The sequence below is a fragment of the Chionomys nivalis genome, chromosome 5, assembly GCF_950005125.1.
Source record: "Chionomys nivalis chromosome 5, mChiNiv1.1, whole genome shotgun sequence".
Lineage (NCBI taxonomy): Eukaryota > Metazoa > Chordata > Mammalia > Rodentia > Cricetidae > Chionomys > Chionomys nivalis.
Window position 1 is genome coordinate 2,589,815 of NC_080090.1, and position 23,057 is coordinate 2,612,871.

The window sequence follows — 23,057 nt, forward strand, 5'->3', positions numbered from 1 at the left end:
GAGTCTTCTTATAACTTAAATATGAACGCTGGCATTAAAGGATCCTATTTACCAGTAACTAAAGTGAGATAATAAAAAGTAAGGTGAAGAGAACAACCCACTCCATTTCTCATAGCTGGCATTTATATCTTTATGTGCTATATAAGAGATATATACATCTATACTTATCTATCTATATACTCAATCAGCTAAAAGTATATGCCCATTCCATATCACAAGCAGTTCGCTGTCTTGGTCTCATCTCCTGTGCTGGGGATGAGCACTCCTAGGACATGTTCAGTTCATGTCCGTGTGCGTCCCGCTCTCCAACATCTGTGTCCTAAGAGTCACATCGTGAGAATGCTCAGATCTGATCCCAAGACTTAGAGCAGGAAAGACAGAAGGAGAAGAATTGGGAATAATAACCATAGAAAAGGAGCTTTCTCAGAGGTACCAAAAAGGGCAACTGATTCAATATAAGCTATGAAGACAAGCGATTACAGCTGAAGCTTAGAGGAATCAGTCATATACAGATCACTTTTCAAGCTGAGACTAGGTTAGCATGTGTTTCTTAAATGTACTGTAGAGCAATCATTTCAAATTACATATTTTTTATAATCGCTACAAGTAATTTATGCTCACAATTCTTAATTTCAGGTGTATAATGTAAGCTACATAAAGCATGAGACAGTCCATATGACGTGTAATTCTGTTAAGTATTCTAATATTCAGTATTTGACAGTAAAAAACATCCCAGTTTCACCAATTAGACTGGCAAAACTAAAGAACAAACAAGATAACTTATTTTAGCACACTAAAGAGCAGAACATGCCATCAGAAGTTAGAGCCATGGAAGCAGAGTCCCTGACTCCTCCTAGTCCAGAGCTTATTTCTGGTCTAGTGATGGCCCAGTCGTCAGAACCAACTGAAGCTCCTGCCTACAAACGTTAGGCTCTAGAATCATCCTCTCTGGATAAAAGGAGTATATTTCATTCTTATGTCCACATGGATGCTTCTTGGTTAAAGATAACCCTTAGCAAATCACAAAGCACACTTTGCAAGCCTTGCACTGTCCCTGCTGAAGACATTTTTGCTCACCAGAGACCACAATGAGAAATGTTAGCTTTCGTTACCACACAAAAACATACTTTGTGAATTAAGATTAGTTTGAACTTTCTTTCTTTTTCCAGTTACATATAAATTATCCATTCTCACCTTAAAAGTCAATACAGAAAAACCTATTTTGCTGCTAAGAGAACATTGAGCAGCCATCACTGGTACAATTAAAGTACATATAAGGCGCAACATTTAATTAGATCAGATGCAGCTCGGAGGAGTACACCGGGCTGAACATCTGAATGATCCGGGGTAAAACTGAACTGGCTGTTGATGCTTAGCTCCCAAGGGGGCTCTGTTCACAGGCTGGAAGACTAATTTACCGCTCTCTAAAAAGACTAATTGGCAGAAGTGAGGAAAGTGATTCCTATGGTTCTTTACCTAGCTTTTTATCAGCTGCTCCTGGTAAGGGCACATTTTCAACCCTCCCCGCCCCCCAGCATTCAGGCAGAGATTAAACAAAACTCTAAAGGTACGAAACAATATACTCGCCTTTAGACCTTAGGTTTCCTTCCAGCCCCACAAAGAAAGCACACGTTAATAAACTTAGGAATAGCAGTCCTCCTTCTACTGCACCGCACTACAAACCCAAATGGATGCTGCAAGATTTTTAAAGTAGTAAAACACTACTTGGAATTTAAATTAGAAAAAAAGTATGCTGGCTTTTAAAATACAGCCTTAAAAAAACAGGTTCAGTTTAAAAAGAAATTCCTTAAAACAACAAACACCACCTAGAGAAGCAGAAATAAAGGTATTACCTTTGTTAGAAGAAGGGCTCCTGGGCTCAGTTTGATCTGCGAGGCGGCAGCAGGACTGACCAGGCTGCAGAGCCCAGCACCGAGAAAGCAGGCGCTCCCAGGAGCAGAGCGTCTGAAGGAGTGAGTGACAGGCACACTTGGGCTTTGAATCGGCATGTAAGGGGCTGGGACTTCTGTGTTTGCTCTGGGATAGGACACAGGAGTTTTTTCTCCTATTTAACCCCTTGGGGCAAAGTCTTAATAATGGTAACAGCTGGCATACAGAGGGACTTGATCTGAGCACGGAGGTCAGCCAGCCAGGATATGAAGGTGACATGTAATTTCTAGCCTTTTCCTGCTTCTACAGGGAAACTGCAACAAGGGCTGTTTTTAGTTATACCGTCCTTTGATCTTCTGGATTTAGAGTTACTTAGTGGAGCAAAGCCATGTTGGCTGATACCGTGCACTTGCTCAGTCTAGTTTAAGTACTAAAGACTCGATTTTCTGGCACATTAGCTACTACATCTAAACTAACACAAATAAACACCAATACACGTTTAGTTCCACGTTTGGGAGCTTGTTTTCTTTCACAAATGACTCTTGAGATCCTGCTTTCAAAGCAGAAAGTTCAGTCTTAAGAAAGGCAGAGTCTTCTTTTTAAAGAAGGAAGTATTAGCCAAAGCAGTGATAAGTGGGTTTTTGTTTTGTTTTGCCTCAGTTTTCCCAAACAAAAATGGCCATTGGCTAGATGGATTTACCATTGCTTTTTATAAATGGATGGCTAAGGATACCAGCATAAAATTCTACACTAAATCTGTATGAAACCCTGTAAACAAATACCATATATTTATAAATGATAGCCTTTTATTGAAACCATAAACTCCACCCTTCATGTCTTTAATAATAAAAATGTGTGAACAGTTTTCTGCCGGGAAATGCTGATTAGTTAAGCACATGAAGAGTGGATATTCAAGTTTCCAAAGCAAGAGCAGAGGAGAAATAGGTGAGACTGGGTTTCATCAAAACAATGTTTTATACATCAAAGGAATTCTCAAGAAAGTAATCAGAAAAATGTGTGCGTGTGTGTGTGTGTGTGTGTGTGTGTGTGTATAAAATGGGGAAATAGTCTCAAGTTGTATACTTAAGTGTCTGCATCCAGATACATGTTTAAAAACAAAAACCAGAAGTCATCCATAAAAAGAAAATCCACTTTAAAAGAGGCCAAGATTTTGAAAAGTTATCTCTCAAGACATTCAAGTCACTAATATGCATCAGTGATTTCAGGAAATAAAATTAAAACCACAAAGAACTGGATATTATTTCATATCCTTAAAGACGGTCATAACAAAGAAAGAATTCCAAACATCATGAAGATCAGAGAAGCCAAAATGCTTCCATGCTGCTGGTGCCGCTGTGACAAGCCTAACAGCCACAGGGACCCACTAAAATCAGAGTCATCACATGACCCGGCAGCTCCAAGTACAGCTGGTGCCTAGCATCACATACACTATTTCTGGGTTCATAGTCGGTGAAGCTGCCTTTTTCATATAACTTACTTGTCACCCTCCCTCCAAATAATCCTCGTGGTATTTTCACAACTACTGAGCCATGCTACTGCAGGGGTGGGAAATCTGACTCGCTGGTACACGTGTCCCGGGCAGACCAAACAGGTCACTGAATGCCACATTTTCACAGTGTTTGTGCTTTCTGTTTGTGACCTCACTGTTTAAAGGGCACTGCTGAAGAGTTACCTGGGATGCGCAAATCAGGGAAAATGTATATGTGAAATAAATGCTTTCAGGCATGATTGACATTGCTGTTAGACTTGAGTGTTAGTATTAGGGAACCAGCAATGTACATCAGGGGAGCTATCTCAAAGCAGAAACACACAAAGCCCGATTTGTACTGATTATCTGATGAGAATGTTGTGAGCATGGGTTCGCAGGAAAACAATCGTGAGTCTGAATGATTCCCTGTTCACTTGCTTCCATGACTTTCTGGACTTAACATTCACAGATGATAACTAACTCTATGTACCTAAGAGAACTGAAAACAAGTTCTTGCAAAATGTGGACATAAATACTCAGAGCACCAAAACAGTAGCAACAACCTGCATGAGTAACGGATAAACATGTTTCCAATGTATCTTTCCACCACAGTACAATTCAGCCATGGAAACAGAAGTGCATCAAACAGTATGAGTCAACCTTGAAACCTTGTTAAGTGAAAGGCAGAAACAAAAGCTCACATATTCCACGACTTTATTCATATAAAGCGTCCAGAATGGGCAAACCACGGAGACAAAAAGTGAACTGGTGGTCACCCTGTGCTAGGGGTTGGAGCTAGCAGTGGGGATTGGCTGTTTATAGGTATGGAGCTTCCTTCTGAGGGGTGAAATGTTTCAGAAGTAAAAAGTTGCACAATCTGGTGAAAATCTACTGGACCAGACACTGAAACAGCGAAGCCCTTGGTATGTTAATTATGTCTCAATAAAAATAAGGAAGGTATAAATTTCTAGCCATTAAGCCAGTGGCTTTCAACTTGAGTGTGCATCAAAATTTCCCAGAGGGCTTTGGATACACAGATTTACTGGGCCATGTCATATGGACTCTGATACAGAAGGTCTTGGGCAGGGATCAGGGCTGGAGGCAGGCTGGAAAATCTGGTTTTCTAGGAAGTCTGGGCCAGTAACCAGACCTGTATTTTAAGAAGCACTGCATTAAAGATAATGCCTAGGATCCTAAAGTTAACTTTTCACCTCTATGTCTCCTAGATTTACCTAAAATACAATCAATGTGAGGGTGGGGTTAGGGGGCATGAAGTCAAGGAGAGGAAGGAAGGAAGCATCTAGTTGAGCAAAAATAATAGTCTCTGCCTTAGTTGGGTGTCTACTGTTGTGGAGACACCATGACCATGGCAACTCTTATAAAGGAGCACATCTAGTTGGGGCTGGCTGCATGGCAGCATGCAGGGAGACCTGGTGATAGAGAAGGAGCTAAGAGTTCCGCACCTTGGACCTGCAGGCAATGGAAGGAGACTGTGTACTACAATGGGCATAGCTTGAGCATGTGAGACCTCAAAGCCTGCCCCTCAGTGGTATATTTCCTCCAAGGCCACACCTACTCCAACAAGGCCACACCTCCTAATAGTGCCACTCCCTATGGTCCAAGCCTTCAAACACGGGAGTTTATGGGGGCCCTACCTATTCAAACCACCACAGTCCCTAACGTCAAAGTCTGATGATCTGATGTTACACATACTCCAAATACTGTAACATCTAAAAATCCTCAAGAAAACTATATTAACTAATTTAAAAAGAAGGTTTTTTTTAACACTCTTTGGTCACCTGACAATATTTTGTTTATTAAAATGACTAATCCCATTTCTTTGTGCTTCTCCTTGCAAGAAATGAAAATGCTTTAGAGCTGGTTCCATATATGGCTTCAGGAAAGTCCATAAAACAGTAACAATGTCACAAAAACCAAAGGCCTATCTCCAGCTCCCAAACCTGTACATCTTCATTTGCTTTGTAGCAGTTACTGATTTCTATCTGACCTTTTTTCAAATTCAGACCATGTACAAACAGGCAAGAGAAAGTACTGTTGATATTATCACATGGTATTATATTTTATAAAAAGTATAAAGTACTATTTTATAAAAACAAACATGATTAATTTCAACCCCTTCAGTAGGTTTCTTAATATTATTCAGAACAAAAAGGGAAATACTTGGTGACCTTATGAAGTTCTAATACTATCTGAAAAGTGTTTTACTTTTTATTGTAGAATTTGGATAACTTTCTTCTCTGTGAAGTCCAGAGGAGCACAGAAGAGGGCTTAAGGGACAGGACGGCAGAAAAGGAACACTTGGTACTTTTTGAAAAGTGAAAGAAAGAGCTGTTCACCAACACACTCCTTCCTGGTTGAAGCTAGAGCAGAATGCGGCTTTGTTACTCGACACTTATCACCACTGACTACTGCCTGTTCTCCTTATTGTTCAGTGTCAGAATGGCAACGCCTGAGTAAGCTGGGAGGCAACAGAGCAATGTGCCAGAAGGTGTTCTTTCCGTTTGGTCAAGTCAATAGCTTAGTAATTTGTGGATATAAATTCAGAAAAGCAACCCAGGAAAGCAACAGACAGGATTGCATGCATGTGTATTTTAGTGTTTCCGGCACACAGATTATTAGATACCCACTAGAGATCCCGACCAGAAGCCACAGTTGCTCAAACTGCACCACAGTTCAGGAGGCAGGCGGTAAATACCCAGAAAACAGGCTCGGCTTTCTGAGCTCACCACCTAGGAGTAGTCACTCAATCCAGATGTTACGTTCTCTGTCTAGAACATTTAAATCTTAGCAAAGATGACACCACAGGATCTGAATTCAGTTTTGATAAATTTGGAGGCTACTCCAAAAAGATAAAATAGGCCCAGTTTTACCATTTAAGATTATATTCCACGTTATGTTGGTAGGCTGGGAACAAAGGCAGAGTAAAGGTAAACTAGCAAAATAGTCCCTGTGTACTTGGAAAATGTGCATCAATCTTCCGTGATCCTCTTATCTGACAACTGTCATCTGTTAATCTCCTTATCCCATTTCCTGCTGGAAATCCTATCTCCAGATCTGTAATTCTCACAAATGAAAACTGTGCGGCTTTATCTCCCACAGCTTGGCAGCTGAAGAATGTGCTCTTCCCCCTTCTCTTCACAGGGCCTCCAGCTCCAATCCACGATGCCCCTGGCCATCTTCACTTGTTTAACACTGATTTACTCAACCATCACACTGCAAAAACCTCCATTAAACCTGCTCTCTGAGGGCCCTCCTGCTTTGTTCGCCCAGATTTGAGGGTGTTAATGAAAACAGCCTCAGAAGCATGGGGACCATGTTTTCCCAGGGTAGGAGGGGAAGGGAGAGGATGGGAGGGAAGTAGGGAATATATATATCTCAAAATCAATTAAAAGAGAAAGAAAAAAAATAGCCTCCAAAAATCGCAGTCAAGGCCGGGCGGTGGTGGCGCACGCCTTTAATCCCAGCACTTGGGAGGCAGAGGCAGGCGGATCTCTGTGAGTTCGAGACCAGCCTGGTCTACAAGAGCTAGTTCCAGGACAGGCTCCAAAACCACAGAGAAACCCTGTCTCGAAAAACCAAAGAAAAACAAAACAAAACAAAAACAAACAAACAAAAAATCACAGTCACCTCTAGAAGGCTCTCTGCATTATTGTGATTCCCAACTGCCAGATTGTCCATGGAAAACCACAAAGATACTGAAGGCCCTCCCAAACCACCTGCTGGAAGCCTTCCGGCAAGTGATGCTGTATATTTTCATACAAGAAAAGGAAACTTAGATCCTGAGTTTCTTCAGCACTTCCACCTCTTCCTCAAATGTCTTCTAGAACTTGTCCATTATGGCTTGTAGCATCTGCTCCTCTTTCCTAACGTAACTATGCTATTTTGGGTACCATTAGAGGGAGCCACATGCCACACGGGCTATTTCATTTTAAATTAATTTAGATGTAGAGGAGCTAGAACTTCGATGCCCAAGTGCATCAGCACCGCCCTTTCGAGTGCTCAGCATCCACGCGGTCCAGACGGCTGCACTGAGAGTGCAGACAACCCCACCAGAGCGCACACCAGGCCAGCAGTGCTCTAGCTCTAGGACACACGGCTTTGCCTCACCCCCTCTCAAGTGCATCTTCATGGTTCCCTCTTGGTCAGCTCCTTCACTCACACAAACTGAAGAGCTTTCTTCCACCTAAGAACTCCCTTCTCTGACCTCCTTGTCCTTGGGCTACTCAGCCAACCTGTTCCTGTCTTTCAACTGCCAGAGGAGTGCAGGTTTCATCCCACACTCCTCTCCCCATACCGATACAACTGCTGCTTCCAAACTGAGATTCAGCAGTCGTTTTTCAATGCTGTTTTGTTTGCGCTTCTCGGCCTGCCCACCCTGCTGGCATTCCCTTTTCTCCTTACTCAGTTTCCAATCATCTTTGCCTTGTTAACCTCTACTGCACGTCCTTGCCTGACCCTCTAAAGTCTTACTCTAAACTTTGAGCTGTGCCGATAGTGTGTCTTTTGTTCTCTCTGCCATTCCTGCCTATATCATCACACTCAACTTCTGCTGCTTTATTTTGCAGCTTCTGTTGTCCAAGGACATTTCTTTTACATGTCCCATTGGCCATTCAAAGTCAACAACCTAAAACATAGATTGTCAGCATCAAAGAACTTCTTGAGTTTTCCTATTCTTTTTATACCAATTTTATTTTAAGAATATAAGTGTTTGTGCAGTGTGCACAGAGACCAGGAAAGAGCATCATGCCCTCTGAAACTGGGGTTATAGTTATGAGCCATCATAGAAATGCTGGGATTTGAACCCTACTCCCCCGGAAAAGCAGCCAGAGCTCTTAACTGCTGAGCCGTTTCTCCAGCCCAGAGTTTTCAGATCTACTCTCTCAACACTTGAGCCCACAATTTCCACTTCAATGGTTATCTATGGGCCACTAGATCTATGCTGCATCCTGAGGTATAGCAAGAGTCACCCGTGATCTTTAAGGAATTACCACTCCTTTGACTCCCTCCCAAGCCACTGTCACTCCTCACTCTCTCAGTCGCCTTAGCTGAATTTTCCCTTGGATAAATACTGGAGCCTAACAAAGACGATTAGTGCACAGTTTATAGTTTTTCCAACCTATGTAACATAGAATTTCTATATTCATCAGCAGAAGATACAGATCTGATCAAGTTACCCTCATTCAGAAAGCACTAATGGTTCCCCTCTCCCAATGCACAGTTCAGTCATTTTAGCTAGAATACAAGATCCATTATTGAGGTCCTTTCTTTCTCCCAGGCAGATGTCCTCCAAAACATGTTTTGCTTTCTTCCTTGTGCTGAGGGTGTGGTTCAGCATTAGTTAGAGGTTGCCTGGCATGCTGCAGGCCCTGGATTCAATCCCTAGCATGAGGGATGCAGAGTCGGGTCACATGGAACTTGCTTTGCCCTGAGCAAGTCTGCACACATTCTCTCCTTACTTACACTACGCCTTCTACAGCCATGCCCTTTAATTACATTTCCAACTTCTTCCCATAATCCCTTTCTTTGTAAAGCACATGCCCAACCATGTCTTCCATGAGACCTTTTCTGAGTGCCTGATGCAGAAATCCTGACACACTACTCTACGTCACATGACCCTAAGAGCTCTATTACACCACTTATCATAAGGCAATTTTATACATTTTTAAATCGGAGCCATTTATATCTCTCTTCTGCCTTCTCAATCTACATTTCAAGGCAAAGGCTCTACTATCTTTAGGACTCTAAGGAAGATATTTTAAAGCACACTGTGCTAAGTTAAATATTTACACTTAACAAATATTGACTAAACAAGTCACATTTCACAATTTGTTACTACTACATATATTGCATTATTATGTAGAGTGTAGTATTAAAATATAGTTTTCAAAATAAAAGTGAATCTACAAAGTTCTACTTTCCTGCTGATTGACATAGGTCCTAGGGACCACTCCCACCACAGCTGTGGGAAAGAAACAACAGTCAGGATTAAACTCGTGCCCAGTGGCTATTCACTTCTTCAAACCAGTAGCAGCCAGTTCCGGAGCTAATAGGCAAGCCCATTCTCAGAGAGTTTTCAACTCTCTTGGTTTTTGTGGAAGGGTTTTTGATGGAGGTGGGTCTTGTATTAATCTGTTGCTTTTATTGGTTAATTAATAAAGAAACTGCCTAGGCCCATTTGATAGGCCAACCCTTAGGTGGGTGGAGTAAACAGAAGAGAATGCTGGGAGAAAGAAGCCGAGTCAGTGAGTCGCCATGATTCTCCCACTCCAGACAAACGCAGGTTAAGATCTTTCCTGGTAAGCCAGCTCATGGTGCTATACAGAATATTAGAAATAGGTTAGATCAATATGTAAGAGCTAGCCAATAAGAGACTAGAACTAATGGGCTAGGCAGTGTTCAAAAGAATACAGTTTCCATGTAATTATTTTGGGGCATAAGCCATGCGGGCGGCCGGGTGCCGGGGACGCAGCCCCACCGCTCATATTACATGGCGCCCCATGTTCCCAAATATTGTTTATAAATGTTCTTTTACATTTAAAGGGGGATATGATATAGATATGAATAATTTGCATTGGTGTGGATTTGAAGGTCAATTTTGTTATATGTATATGCATATTTCTAATCTTGATTAAGGTATTGTGATTGTATAGTTCATTTAAAAATGTAATGTATATAGGTTGTTAATGGATAATCATCGATAATTGTCAAGCTTTTAGTCATGTTAGTTAGATTTTCTAGATATGTATAGATATATTTCAGCTAGATAGGCATTCTTCATATCTTTCAAAGACTGCAAAATATGGCATTTAATGTTTTAATAACTTAGGGCTTTTCATGATAATGAGACACGTCTGTTCCTGGCAGCACCAATCTACTTCAAGAGGAAGATGGGCACCGAAGAGGCTCCTTAAGGAGTTTGATAGCCATTTGGGCAAGAAACTGCTCTTGCCTGGACTGTTGCATAAACTGGACACAAAGAACCTGCAGAAAGAGGACTGCTGAACTTGCCTAAAGGTGAGATGGTCTTTCGGGGTTCCTGACTCATGAAAGAGTCTGCGAGACATTCTGCAGGACACAGCAAAAAGTGACTAAACTGTCTTTGGAATTTCCTGCTTGATAAAAATATCTGCTGGATACTATGGGCCTGTTGGCCAAAGATGGATGCCCCAACGGTACAAAAGAACTTTGGGTGACTGTCCAGACAGCGAGATGTCTCTGTCATTTCTAGAATTTTGGATTTCTTGTTTGCTTAGGTAATATTATATCCTTCTGGAGTCTTTGATGGAGTTGAAGAATGGTTAGTTATTATAGTTATAGTTTTCCTTAGTTATGATAAAAGATAAAATAGATATAAATATTGTAACTGTAATTCTTGCTTGATAACTGTTTTGCTATATGTAATCTTACTATGTTAAAGTAAAAGCCTTTCTTTTTTGTTTAAACAGAAAAAGGGGAAATGATGGAGGTGGGTCTTGTATCAATCTGTTGCTTTCATTGGTTAATTAATAAAGAAACTGCCTAGGCCCATTTGATAGGCCAACCCTTAGGTGGGTGGAGTAAACAGAAGAGAATGCTGGGAGAAAGAAGCCGAGTCAGTGAGTCGCCATGATTCTCCCACTCCAGACAGACGCAGGTTAAGATCTTTCCTGGTAAGCCAGCTCATGGTGCTACACAGAATATTAGAAATGGGTTAGATCAATATGTAAGAGCTAGCCAATAAGAGGCTGGAACTAATGGGCTAGGCAGTGTTCAAAAGAATACAGTTTCCATGTAATTATTTTGGGGCATAAGCCATGCGGGCGGCTGGGTGCCAGGGACGCAGCCCCGCCGCTCATATTACAGGTTTTCCTACACATTAATAAAAGTATTTTTAAACAACAACAAAAGAACTTGTCCTCCACAGTGAGCCACTACAAGCACTAGTCTGTGGACGTACTACTTAAATTCTGGCTAATCTTCCTATGGTGAATCTGATCTCTGTGACAAAGCATCATGGAAACATGTAAGTGTAGGAATTTTGGTTTTTATCTTATATATTCTTTGCCTGATTTGATTAAAATTAGAAAATCATATGCATCTTATCAATAATACAAGAAATATTTTGCTCATCCAGAATGACATTCATATAATATGAACCAATAAGCTACTAAAAACATTTTAAAGAGATCAGAAACTGGAACGTGTATTTTAGAAGAAGACGCACAGGCACCAGTGGGTTTCAGGGAAGAAGGACACAGGCACAGTGGGTCTCAGGGAAGAAAGGACATGGGCACAGTGGGTCTCAGGAGAGAAAGGACACAAGCACCAGTGGGTCTCAGGGAAGAAAAAGTCTTCCATTCTTCTGTAGAGGTTGGGAGACTACACAACATTGACTTTAACCTAGTCAAAAGAAATTATCATTAAAAACCCCAGGCACTTGGGAGGAGATAGTGGGAGGATCGGGAGTACAGGTCATCTTCACCATACAAACACTTCAGTGCCAGCTTTTCTCAAAACACCAATGGGAAAAACAAACCTTGCCTTTCTTAACACGAAAGTTAATTCACAGCCAGTCTATTGCAGGGTCCGTATTTGCCTACAAGATGAGCTTTCCTGTCATGAAAACCTCAGAGTCAAATCTCAGAGGAGAGAAGCCTCAGACTTGAGATATATATATATATATTAAGCCAAAGCATTCCATACAAAATAACAAGAGTGCAGACAGATGACCTAAGAATATAATCTTAAAATGCACAAAGATTTAAAAACAAAGAACAATATTAACAGTTCTGGGCAGCTTCCAAAATATGTCTGGTTTGCGTATAGGATTTCAAAATGTGATACTTTACTTTTACAATAAAAAGCTCTTGGCAGGAAATCTCCTGCTAAAATGAAGAACAATATATCTTAGCTTTAATCTAATTAGAACATTCTCTTAAGGGTTTCAGTTGTATTTTGTTACCAAGCTCTACCCTGAATAGAAACACAAGCAGTGTGATTGAGTATAGGATTATATCTAGGAAACTGAAATCTTCCAAAAGTTAGATTTTGTGTGTTTATGGGGAAAGCTACACTTGCCTGCTTTACAGTATGAAATAAGAATATGTGCAATTTAATTTCCTAAGTGTTAGATATGATAAGAAACTAAGTGCTACCTGAATATGAACTAGTGCCACCACTGCTAAAGATGTACACAGATACATCACACGGACACATCCCATGCTCTGGGGTCAAATGAAGTTCTACAGAAGGGTAAATAAAACTCATAACCCCTTTATTTATTTATACTTTTTATAATATATGATAATATTGGTTTTGGCAAGGAAAGAACCTGAAACCACCCAAACTTCAAGACTGAAGACACTGGAGTTAGGTATTTCATGAATGCGGAGGAAGCTACTTTTGCTGTTGAAAAGACATGCATTAACAATTTGAAAGTTCAAAGAGTTCAAAATTGTGAAAGTCATATTCAGGCTTGCTTCAGAAATTTGTTTATATAAGATAAAATTCTGTGAGATGACTATAAAATAGATAAGAAATAAATGAGAAAGGAGTAAGGATATTTACTTACATCAGAATTAAAGACTAAGAAAATACACAAAATATCCCAGTAAGGCAGTGTTGTTAAGACTCCTGGCTGAAAGCAAATGATTATATAGATGGGCTATATTGGAAAGTAGGTTTGAATCATGGACAGTAAAAAGGCCTTACTATCTTTAAGGGCAGCATCATTGGTCAGCTCAGCAGAACCACCTGTAAAAACACAGAGATGGAGTTGGGTCTGGGGATGGCCTAGCCTCCCAGCTACTGAACACTGATCTGAAGTTGGGTCTGGTGATGGCCTAGCCTCCCAGCAACTGAATACTGAGATGAAGTTGGGTCTGGTGATAGCCTAGCCTCCGAGCTACTGAAGAACACCAAGAAGAAGTTGGGCCTGGTAATTTCCTAGCAACCCAGTCACTGATGAAGATGAGGCAATAGGGTCATTCAAGTCTAGGAATTCAAAACTAGTTTGTGTAAGAAAGTGAGACCCCACTCCATTTTTAAAATAATCTCAAAACAACACCGAAATTAAAACCATCTCAATGTCTCTTCCATACTGCAGGGAGGCAGTGCTAGTCCCAGTCACCTGATGCAGTCCCTTTAGGCCTCGGTGCTGAAGGCCTCAGAAGCCACAGTGGTAGACTTTTCTAGTCTGTCAGTCGGAATGTTTCTCCTTAGGACTCAGTAGTAACTGCTCCAGTGCCAATGTTGTGACTTGTGGCTGTGGCACAGCCTAATCTGCTGGGCTTCCCGAAGACTGGGGCCAGACAAAGCCTAAAGAAGTCATCTGAGCCACTTCAGGAGAGAAAACAGGGTTCCTCGTTAGTCTGGGTTCTACTCACATAACCTAGGTTTGCAGTGCTTTTCTGATACAAGTATAGAAGGAAAATGTTTCACGAGCTTAAACTCTTTAATTATAAAACTTGCAACCTAGTCATATCATGAAAATGGCCTGACATGCAGGGAGCAAAGCACTGGTTTAGGTGCTGTGCAGTGGCATTTCACTTGTATGTTAATAAAGCTTGCCTGGGGATGAGGAAAGTAAAACAGCCCCACTGGTCAGCCTTACAGCCAAGCAGTGATAGCATACACCTTTAATCCCAGCAGCCACACTAGTTGCCATAAAAACTGGGTGTTGCAAGCCTTTAATCTCAGTGAAGCATGCTTTTAATCCCAGCTCTAGAGAAGATTACAAAAACAGGAGGAGACAGCTCTCAGACACAATCTCACCCTGAGATTCTTGGAGGCAGGATTGCCATTTTGGATTTAGGTCAAGGTAAGAGCCAGTGGCTGGCTGCTTTGCTTTTCGGGTCTTCAGATTGAACCCCAATTTCTCTCTGAGTTTTTATTAATCATGCTTCAGCACTGAATTGGTAAAGAAATGCCAAAAAAGACCTTACATAATTATTATTTTTAAACAAAAGTATGCGTGCTTGTGTGTGTGCGTGTGAACACGATCATGACATGTACGCAGTGCAACAATGTGCGAGAGTCAGTTCTCTCCTTCAACTGTGGGGTCCTGGAGACCAGACGCAGGCCACTGGGCTTGCCACCTTTATTAGCAAAACCATTTCATCAGTCCTTATAGAATTACCGAAAGCAAGAAAGGTTTTTATTTCCTAGGTAGGGCATTGCACTGGAGTTCCAAGTTAAGTTAGCAACAGAGTACTGCCAGGATGATCTTTGCCTTAAAACAAAACAGCAATACACTGAAAAGAGAAGTTCATACTACAATGTTAGGAATATTGGTCAATATCCAGACTTTGCAAAGACCTGTCATTGCCAGTACCTTACATGATAAGAGAACAGAAGAAGAGCTCTTAGGAGCCTCAAAAATTAAACTTGCAAATTCTTTGTTTTTTCCCTAAGTCATTAGAACTCTAGTCAATGTTCTGGAGATTCCTTTAGGATCACAGTCAGAGCAGTCCCCAACCTCAGTGAAGGACTATTATGCACTCCCTCTCCCATCCCTGCGGGACATTAGACAATGTCCCTTGCTCTGCCTTAAAGTTCATATCCACACCCTACAGGCTTTGCAAGGAATCAAGCCAGCACCAAGAATCAAGCTCAGAACCTTTATACAGAGAAGGATAATTGCCACAAACTTCTAAAAACAATTCTTATTCTTATACAAAATTAAAACACACCTTCTACTTTCATCAAAGAATTTAACTTTGGAGGTCAGCAAGATCATTTAGCAAGTCTGATGACCCATCTTGGATTTCTGAAACTCAAGAAAGAAGGAGAGAAGCAACTTATGAAGGTTCTCAGACCTATACACACTCTGGCACAAATACAAGGGCAGATGCACGTCGTGTGCGCGCACACACACACTTTGGTACATGTACAAAGGCAGATGCTCATCACGTATGCATGCACACATACACTCTGGAACATGTACAGAGGCAAAGCACATATGCACACACACATACATACACACACTCTCACACATGTACGAGGATAGACATATACACAAATAGATACACACAGGTAAATATACAAATGCATGCACACACACATAGGCAAATGTAAAAACACATGCGCATACATATATGCACTCATTCCCCACAGATTTTTTAAATTTTTTTTTAGAAAGAATTATACGTATTGAAAGCAAATGCTTTTCTCAATGCTAGCTTTTGTCATTTTGACAATACCTGCAATGATTTAATCAACTCTGTCACTGTAACAAATATCTGAGAAGCCAAGCAGAGACTAAAATCACAAAGAGAAAGACTTATTTGGCCATGGTTTGAAGGTTTTAATACAGGGTTGACAGTCCCATTGCTGTTGAGCCTGTGATTAGGCACGAAACTACTCGCCCCATGGCCAAGGAGTGGGAGAAAAGAAAGGGCCCAGCTCCCCTCCTGGGAACTGGGAATGAACTGCAGACCTCCCATTAGGGCCCACACCTTAAGGCTCACTACTTCTTGATGACATCAAACTAAGGACATGGCCTAAACAGATGGGACTTTGTGGAGACCATCAGCAAGCAGTCACTATGGACAACTGAGAAAAAGCACTGAAGGTGGCACTGAGGACAACTGGAGCTGAACTCAGATTTGAGAAAACCAGGAGTGGATGAAAACTCGGTCTTTGTTACTCTGTTCTTAATGACTCTGGGACTCTTGACACTGAAACACTGAGTCTTATCATGCTCCCCATTGCATTTCTAGATCTGAAGTGTCTGTTCTTACAGGGACAGGTGACTGTGCCTTTTCCTCCTTTTAGTTAAACATTTTTGTTTATTTATTATGTGTATATACCAGGGCATGCATGTTAGAGGGATCAGAGCACAACTCACAGAAATCTGTTCTCTCCTTCCACCATGTGGCACTTGGGGACTGAATTCAGGTGATAAGGCTTGGTGACAAGCACCTTTATTCACTGAGCCATCTAGTCTGCCTGCCTATGCCCATTCTGAGAGAGTAAGTGAACGAGAGGCACTAATGAGAAGACTGGAAAATAGGTAAGGGTCCAGGGTCCATTCTGTCTACCTGTTCCTGAGAGCAGAGACCTTTGAACTGTTTTAGAGAAAGGAAAGGATCCACTAATAATAATGTGTACAGCTCACAGGAATGGTTTTTTTCTGATCTCAACTTCAAAGCATAAAATTAACGTCCCTTTGGTACATGTTTTGAAGGCAATTACATCTGCATATAGTAATATATGTTTATTTCTGGATTCTGAGATGTTCGACTGAGCATTGCACGAGTCTGACTAATGAAAGACTTTAGTACTCCAAAATAACTTCTGAGGACTTATATCTTAATAGTTAATAAAGACTAACTCTAAGTAGGGGAGAGTGGTTCAGTGCCTGCCTCTGGCTCACCTGTAGGTGAGAAACGCACAGGTTATGCACAGACCACACCCATTCCATTTGCTCAGTGTGTACAAAGGTTATGCACACAGACCATACCCATCCTACTTGTTGAGTGTGTACTTGGAAACAGCACTCTCATTCTCACGTACAAAGTCGGGAGTAAACAAATAACCCCATGTGGATTTGTGCTGTACCAAGCAAGAAGCGTGAATTACAAGTAGTGAGGACGCCTTCCTCCCTTCCCCCATGTTAGGGGTTGACACAGGGCTTTGTGGGTGTTGGCAAATTCTCTCCTGCTGACTATATCCTCAGTCACCTCTTTTGTTTTTTTATTTACCTTCACTGAATGTTTAACACTAATAACTGGTGACTTTTTTGTAAAACAAAAGTATTACAAAAAAGCAAAAGGAAAGTGGAAGACAACTTCACAGGAAAAACAGCCCAAACACTAGGAATCAACTTCCTTTCCAAGACGCTCTCACAGGATGGTCACATCCCCAGAATGTGGTCAGACAGAACCCTCTCCACCCTCTGACACATTTAAGCTAATACTTGATATTATCTAGCCACCAATGAAAATAGATCTTAACTCATTAACAGCTTCATTACTATCTTAATTTTATATTTCACTTCTAACCATTTCATAGGAAAGCATTTAAAGAGTATAGCTAACTACCCAGTATTAGAAAGTCTGTGAGGTCACTCCTCACGTACTTGCCTAACACTCTTGGTTCCAGTCGCTGCTTTTCAAGACTTTGGAGCACAATCAGAAGCCACCTTAAGAGCAGGTCCTTTCTGTTCCATCCTCCCTGCTGTACCGGGCAGGCAGGCAGGCCGACCGCCATGCACACTGCCTCCAGGCCTCAGACCACAGCACTAGACAGACAGCTGTGCTTCCACATGGCCATGCCAGACCAGAGCCCACGTCCCTATCACTGCAGTGCGCCTACCACGGGTGTCTGCGGGGAACCTCAAATAATCATATAAGTTCAACAAAATTTTACTGAACCGTAAGAATATATTGTGATTTCCTTTTTTCTTCTGTTGTCTAATACGACAGAAGAATAATCACACTTAAAAAGGAAGACTTTGACTTCACAGCTCTTTGCTCTTGACAATCATGTTGACTCTACTACTTGAAGGCTCTCTTAGTTTCTCATTAATTTTTAATTGGCATAGTTATACATATTTATAAAATATGATGTGATACATGCATTAATTTATAAGGATCAAATCAGGGTAAGTGGCATTTCCTGTCTCCTTAAACTGCAAATTTTTATGCATCGTTATAGCATGTATCAACTACACACAATAATGGACTTCAGGAGTGGGAAAGAGTTCAGTCAGTAGAGTGCTTGCCTCACGGCATGAAGATGTGGGCACCACGGCACACCCACACACCCACCCCGCCCTGGGCAGGCAGAGACAAGAGGATCCCTGGGGCCTGCTGGCCAGCCGGCATAACTGGTGAGCTCTGGGCTCTCCTTAAGCTGCATATTTTAGTAAACTTTATAGCAGATACTAATTGTACAAAAGTGCAGCTTTTGTGACTGGGGAGATGGCTCAGTTGGTAACACTGCTGTGCTAAGTACTGTAAAAAGACAAATTAAATCCAAACTAACCTTAGCTGCAAACACATGGTAATTCTTGGAAATTAAACTGTTTAAACAAGAAAAATAAAGAGGCACCCCACCCCAACCAACAACCATACTAAAGAGACTTTTCCCAGGGTAGAAATGGACATGCAGAGAATCTACTTCTCTCTGGGGCCCTTTTCAAATGCAGTACGCATTTCAGAGTGCTCACGAGGTAAGGGTCTAACAAGGACACCACCATTACACTGCACAGATCTGCTCCATCAGATGCTGCAGGTTTTAGGAAGCAATTGCTGGTGATTACTAGTTGCACCTATTGCCTCTAAAAACAAAGGGAAGAAGGCATCTGTGGGCAGGAGGCGACCCTTGTGTCCTGGGGTCTGTGGAGTTGAGAAGAGTGCAACACACACACAAGTGTCTAAGAGTCAAACACGGTGACAGCACCCACAGCCTGCTAACTCAGGTAAGAAGGAGAGAAGGGAGGTGAGGCCCGCGCATGGGCAATGGCAACATTTTATTCACTCTTTCAAGTAAGATACTCTCTAAGTTCTGAAAGTCCTGGAAATAAATTCTAAATCTGTAGTTTTACTAATGCTTAGTTTTAAATATTTATATCCTAGTAGCAGCATGAATGAAGTCATACAATATTTCTAAAACTAATAGCCCCATGGATTAAATGAAATTTATTAATGATAAAGGAAGCTTTCACACAGACCAAATTAATTCAATTCTGTAACTCCAGTAAAGCACACCAAAAGAGCTCATGTAACTGCAATAAAGTTTGATGGATGCTCAGTTTGGTGCTAACACAGCAGGTAATAGATGCAATGAAGGCATAAATCACAAATATGAAGCAGTCTTAGCAAAAAGTCTAAATTTTCTTAGAAACTGGCCAACATACACTTATGAGCAAACTTACACATTCCGGTAGAGGCCGGCTAGTGATGCTGAGGACATGCAGGCAGCCTCTGAAGTTATTCTTTAATTAACTATTTCCAAGGCAGGGCTGATGACTGTTTGGAAATGAGGCTCGTTCCATGACTCTGTCCTGTATAACTGACATCAGCACACAGCTGCGTAAACAGATTTCCTATGACACACTCCTCTACCACAGGTGCAGGTTCCTACTCCCACCATTACTAATATGCTCTTCAGACTACTATGATTTAGAACTCAAAGGAATGAAAAAGCTTTTAAATTATTTAGCTATTTGTAAAATAAAATGTCAACCTGACAGAACATTTACCATCTCAGGATCCATCCTATTTTTATTTGTTTTTATGTTCCAACTTGTTTTAAAATGGAGTATGATAACTTTTTATTTTATATACAGAAGTAATAAAATCTCCATCAAAAGTCAATAGCATCAGTCTAAAATGATCTGATTTGCATTTACCAGTAAGCACAGTTAACAGCATGAAAATCTTGCTTTTCTAGGGACAACATACAGTTGAAATAAGTAAAATATTCCAATACTATAATTAAATAAAGAGAAACCACTTCCTTGGTGAAGACAGGGTCCCTGAGAAAGTGCAGGATAAAGACATATTGTATTTCTAGGTTTTATAGGGTTCTGGATTTTTACTAAGTATCATATTCTAAGGAACCATCTCAGAAAGGAGTTTTGAGATAATTTTAACACTGAATGCTAATGCATTCAAAAGAACTGGCAAAGCCAATAGTACTAATATGCAAGCAGTATCCTTAGTGAACTGTAAAACAAGGACCTTGGGAATGACTTCCCATGCTGGATGGTGACTTAAATCAGAGGCTTGGGAATCTTGTGCAAACCAGTTTTCTATCTACCAAGTCATTCAGACATCTAAACCTGGACTTTACTTTTTAGTTTTGAAAATACAAGGAAGGTTTAAACCTCACATTGACAAGTACTCAAACACCTTCCCTTCCTCAGTGGTCTTACTTCCAGCTGCTGCCCAACACCTGGGAGCTCCATCCTTCCCGATGGAGCCGTGTAAAGCAGACCACTTTTCCTAAAAGGGTTTGAACTCTAGGGGCACAGCTCAGGGGTCTGGTTAGTAGGACCTGAATGCTGCTGCCAAATACACACTGCAGACAGAGAGAACTAAAGTCAGTCTAAGCACCAGTTCTCGGTCTCTTACTGTGGCAGTGCCACATTAGCTCTTTAAACAAACAGGAATAATCTCTTCCCTAGACTGGCAGCCGCTATATCAAAGATGTGTAGTATTAATCTTTGGTATATTTGGAAGCCATTGTCAAAAACATGGAACCTTTAATTTTTCATAGTGTAGACTAAGGTCATATGATATCTGACGTTTCTAACCAGTGGCGACAAATGGGGCTCAAACAAGAGGAACATCTGAAAATCAGCTTGCAGCTTCATTGTCTATCCACTGTAAGGGGAAGAACACTACTAAAGCATTTGTTACAGAAAATATACAACCCAAGTTCACCAATATTTTAGTATATATACTTATGTAATATACTTACATTTTTACTGTGAAATACCTAACTGGACATATGAAAATACCTATTTCTTTGTTAATAAGGATTCTTTTAACTCATGTCCTCCATCTGATTCAACTGCCTTCCAGCTGGAATATATGGGTTTATAACTTTGGGTAAATAACTGAGTGATGTACAGTCTTAGTCTCAGAAGGTCCCTAAGCTCTCTTACTTTCGTAGTACCTTGTTCAGTGCTGTGAAAACATTATCTCACTGCCTGCTGCCATCCATTCCAACTGCTGTCAGCATCAACCTTCAGACCTGGTGTTTCCGTGTATCAGGGGGCAGTCTTCAATGCTTCAAGTTCATCTCAAGGCTACCACCTATGCCTCTGCCTCCTAAGTGCAGGGACCACAGGTGTCTTTTGTGAGGACTTACTCTTTTCCAGTCAGTTAACTATTTCACACCTCTCCCCGGTTCCCTAAACCTCTCATTCTCCTCTCTCCACCCTCACAGCTGACTACTTCTTACAGCCACACTAGTCCCACACTCGGAAGAGATCACCCACCACTTACCACCAGCATCTGGTCAGCTTTCTATAGACCCCGCCCGCCCTCGTTTCTCTCATCTCTATGTCTGTCTCTGTCTCTGTATGTCTGTATGTGTATGTCTGTGTCTTTAGAGCATACACATGCATGAATTTGAGCATGTAGGTATGAGCGCATGTGTACAGGTGTATGAACATACATGAATGTGGAGGGAGGCCCCAAGTTGACGTCTGGTGAGTTCCCTCAACTGCTCCACCCTTTTCTGAGGCAAGACCTCTGGCTAAACCTGATCTCACAGCCAGTCTGCCCAAAGGACTCTGTCTACGCCTCCCTGGTGGTGGGCATATAGGTGACTCCATATCTACCTGGCTTTTATGTGGTTTCTGGGGATCTGGCCGCAGATCCACATACTTTCAGAGCAAGTGCTGTACAGGTACTTTGTCTGCTGAGCCCTTCCCCCACTTGTCCTCGTCTCTCAGGCTAGCTAGCTCTTCCATGTGTGCCCCAGACCTATCTGCTCTCACCTACTTAAGATCACCTTGTCACCGAGTCCCCATCCATCCCCGCTGTATCCCCAAGTCCTCTACCAGACTACACATTAGCTTTCAAATGTGTCCTTGTTTTTCTCTTTTTAAAACAGCAAAAACAAGCAAGACTCTACCCTTGATCCTACAGAGTTCAGATGTCTCGACAAAGCCACAACCTCATCTTCTACTCACTACCCTGCGCATGAGATAGCAGCTAAGCGCAGTTTCTGAAAAAGTCTTCACAATGTATTTTCTAAAAACATATTTATTTTCCCTAGAAACATATTAAACATATCAAAGTTCAAATAGCCCAAGAAACAATTTCTCGCATCCTATCAGATCACACTGGAATAAAACCACCACTTCAGAATGGGACCTTATCTGGGAACAGAAGTTGTGGATGTCATTGATTGAGGTGGATTCACTCTAGAGCAGAATGCCCCCAAGCCAATAGGACCAATGTCCTTCTAAAAGAGGGAACCTGACACAGGAAGTACACAGGGAGAACACACTGGGAACAGACGGTGGAGATCAGGGTGACGTGTCCCTCCGCCAAGTAATACTAAAAACTGCAACAAACGCCCAGCAGACAGAGCGGAACCGACGGCCCCTCAGCCTTCAGAAGGACCAGCTGCACTGGCACTGTGACCTTAGATTTTCAGCCTGCACACCGACAAACCATAAATCCCTGTGGGTCAAGCTTCTCCATTTGCAGCACCTGTTACAGGAGCCAGCAAACACGTAGACACAGCTCCGCTCAGCACAAACTGTCCCTTCTTCCTGCATTCTCGCCTTGTCACTCCCACAACTAACTGTGTAGCCACGGCATCTTTACTGTCTCCTTAGGGCTGCTATGTTTACCTGTGATGAATTATACTCATTTTGATCTCCTCTACTGACCATAAAGTAGACCAAGCTAGGGTCTAACAGCTCTCCCATGTGTTGCTGTCTTTGAAGGTCTAATTCCTAGCTGTGATGTTATTCTTGCTTATCAACTTGACTACATCTAGAATTAATGAAAACCCAAGCAGCTGGGCACACCTGAGAGGGATATTTTCCTTAATTAAATCATTTGAAGTGGGAAGCCCCACTTCTAATCCAGATCTTTGAGGTGAACCAAACCTTCTGCTGGCAGCCTGTATGAAGGGCATGGAAGAAAGAAGCTTTTGCTCTTGCCTGCTTGCCCTCGCTCTCACTGGCAAGTCCATTCCTTCCCTG

General features: G+C 41.6%; 1 protein-coding gene across 3 annotated transcripts in view; it reads right to left on the reverse strand.

The window, feature by feature from the left end:
* The window catches only part of Disp1 (dispatched RND transporter family member 1), a 158,945-nt gene that overhangs the window by 65,841 nt on the left and 70,047 nt on the right, over positions 1-23,057 (reverse strand). The window contains exon 1 of one of the 3 annotated variants that reach the window (XM_057770643.1): positions 1,854-1,911. The exons of the other annotated variants lie outside the window; for them this stretch is intronic. The gene's annotated coding sequence lies outside the window, so the exon portion shown is untranslated. Of the gene's footprint in view, positions 1-1,853; positions 1,912-23,057 lie in introns of those variants that run through there. 3 annotated transcript variants of the gene reach the window in all.